The sequence below is a fragment of the Octopus bimaculoides genome, chromosome 9 (genome assembly GCF_001194135.2).
Source record: "Octopus bimaculoides isolate UCB-OBI-ISO-001 chromosome 9, ASM119413v2, whole genome shotgun sequence".
In the NCBI taxonomy this organism is placed as follows: domain Eukaryota; kingdom Metazoa; phylum Mollusca; class Cephalopoda; order Octopoda; family Octopodidae; genus Octopus; species Octopus bimaculoides.
In genome coordinates this window covers 41,201,686-41,204,588 of record NC_068989.1, presented here as the reverse complement: position 1 = coordinate 41,204,588, position 2,903 = coordinate 41,201,686, and the positions used below count along the sequence as shown (strand labels likewise).

Sequence of the window (2,903 nt, the reverse complement as noted above, 5' to 3'; positions counted from 1 at the left end):
AATTTCAGTCCCTGTGCTTATATCATTACTTCTTGTAGTAGTAAGCAGAATATACCTGTTTACCAAAATTTTGTTTGGACTCTGGAAATAGGAATTTCAGTCTCTGTAGATAATTCCAGACAATGTCTTTTATGGCATTCACTTTCTCACTACAGTTTTCTCTCCACATATATGTGTATTATTTCATCCATTTCCTTTCCTAATTTCTCAGCCTGAACAATTAAACACAACTGCCACAGTTTCCAAGTTTTCTCATCTCTACCTTTCATATATTTCTAAACCTAGCTATTGGTACATTCTTAGTTTCTCTGGCTTTTTTATCTGGCAAGTTTTCTCATAGGACAGGTTACACCAGTGTTTCTTAATCAGGGCAGTTGATGTCAAGGGGTTGCAGTGGATTGAATGGGGTTGCTGGGTGTTTAAAGTGGGATTGTAATTTTCCTGAGAAATAAAATATTTAAGCCATGTACAAAATTTATGTTCTAAACATATTTAAAAAAAAAGAAAATCTTTGTTGGAATTACAATTCAAATAGAACATTGTTAGATCAGTGAGTAGAAATATGACTAATGGTGTGCCAAAGACTAATATGATTTTATTATATTAGTCTTCATCTTTAGTAATTTCCATAAAAACTTTTACACAGAGGAACATTAATCTATGCGAATAATTGAAAAGAGACACATGCTGGATGAGACAATATAAGGAAATATAGTGCAGAATTAGCTTATGTTTGATTAAAATATCATTTGTAAAATACTTTTCAGAGAAAAGGAGTACTGAGCTATAAACCACAGAGTTATATCTGTAATTTCTACGTACTTTTAATAATTAATCTATAAAAATTAAGTTTAACCTCCTGGCAGTGATAGATTTATGCATGTGCTGTACAAATCCTCAATTATTGAAGGTGCAGAGAATGATCAAAAGCTTTGCAGTTTATATTTATGTCACTTTACATTCTACATTCAAATTCCACCTCAAACACATCCCAATTCAACCCCCACCACAGTGCATTCTAATCTTAGCTTATTTCGTTGCTTATTTGCATGTTATTGCTTGTGTATAATTCTGGGTTAAAAAATCTCAGGTATTTAAAGGGATCTCATTATTATTACTTTCTTAACTTTCTTAAGCAAAATACTCTTTTGGGATATTTTAAAATTAAATTTTTATTTTGATGGAGAAAGAAAGCTGTGGATGGAGGTGGGAGTACAATTGTATGGGTCAACCTCAGTATATTACTGGTATATATTTCATTTCTCTATGATGGGAAAGAAAAAGATGAAAGTCTACTCCCAGCAAGATTTTGAGTCCAGAAACACGAAGCCCTCAACCAGATTACAATAAACTGATTCTCTACCTTCTGTACAATATTAACTGCTCTGTTAAGGAACGTGAGGCACAAGAGAAATAGGAATGAGAAGTTATGGCTTCATGCTGAGACAGTTTATTATTGAACTGCTTAATAAGGGGACAACTCATTACTGATCTGTTCCTCTATGTAAAAGAACAATTTAATATTGATCTGTATTCTTTGACAAACAGATCAATCATCTGTGGTGTGAAACTTTACTATCAAGAGATTTGATTTCCTCTACACCGACATCAAGGAACAATGTTGCACTGTTGTTATTATTGTTGTTGTTATTGTTGTTGTTATTATTATTATTATTATTATTAGGGTGGTAGGTAGCAGAACCATCAGAGTGTCAGACAAAATACTGTTAATGTTTTTTATATTATGAATTCAAATCCTGCTGAGATCAACTTTGCTTTTTCATCCTTTCAGGATCAATAAAATAAAGTACTACCCGAGTACTGGGGTTGATGTAATTGACTAATCTGTGCCCCCAGGCTTAGTGCTTTTTATTAGAAATAATTATCATCGTTATTTTGTAACTTAGGCACAAGGCTTGAAATTTTGGAGGAGAGTGTTTATCAATTAGATTGAAACCCCACCACCACCAAAAAAGAAAAAAAAAGGATGGAAAGCAAAACTGACTCTGGCAGGATTTGAACTCAGAATGTAAACAGTTGAAACTAATACTGCAAATCCTTTTTCCCTGATTTTTTTTTTTTTTTTTTGCTAATCTACCACCCTTATTATCACCATCAAGACACTGTACTATACACTTCCTTTTTGGTAAGGATCTGGAATACCTTTTGTATTGCTCAGATTCTGTGGATTATCAAGAATATTTTTTTTGAGTGGTTTTCTGATGCCTCAATAATAACCAAAGTTTTTATGAATCCACAGAATTTTACAAATTACTGAAATGGACAGTAGTAGAACAATTGCAGAATATTGAAGCATTGTGGGATTCCTGAAACAACATCATATTATAATGTTCTAACCCTCCTCACCCAACAATCAAGGGGTCAAAATTGTATTAGTATCACCATATCTTAGATATTATCATATGTGATGTTATTTATTCAGTCTTATTACTATAGGGCAGTTCTTGGTAATGATATTACTGAAACCTGAAGATTTGGTTGGAGCAATGGAGAGTTATCTAAATCATTTGCCCACCTCACTCACTGAGAGGTTTTGTCAAAGGGCCAAAAATTAGTTGCCATAAACAATTTGAATGGTTTTGTGTTATATACATATGATATATAAATATATATTTAATCCATAACTGTGAGTCTGACAAAATATATTTTGTTCCATCAGAAGGCTTTATCAGGGATGAAACAAAATATATTATGTCAGACTCATGGTTATGGGTTGAATATCTTGGTTCTCAGATTTCTTGCTTTGAGTTCTTTATTCTAAGTGGGCTGACAATGTTCCATTGAACCTATCACTTCCACAAATATATACTATTTTATCAAAGCTGAAAAAAACTCAGCTTACATAACATGGTATTATAACTCTACCTTTAATTATATATATA

General features: G+C 32.3%; 1 protein-coding gene across 2 annotated transcripts in view; it reads left to right on the top strand.

The window, feature by feature from the left end:
- The window catches only part of LOC106871175 (uncharacterized), a 181,712-nt gene that overhangs the window by 171,760 nt on the left and 7,049 nt on the right, over positions 1-2,903 (top strand). The window lies entirely within an intron of this gene.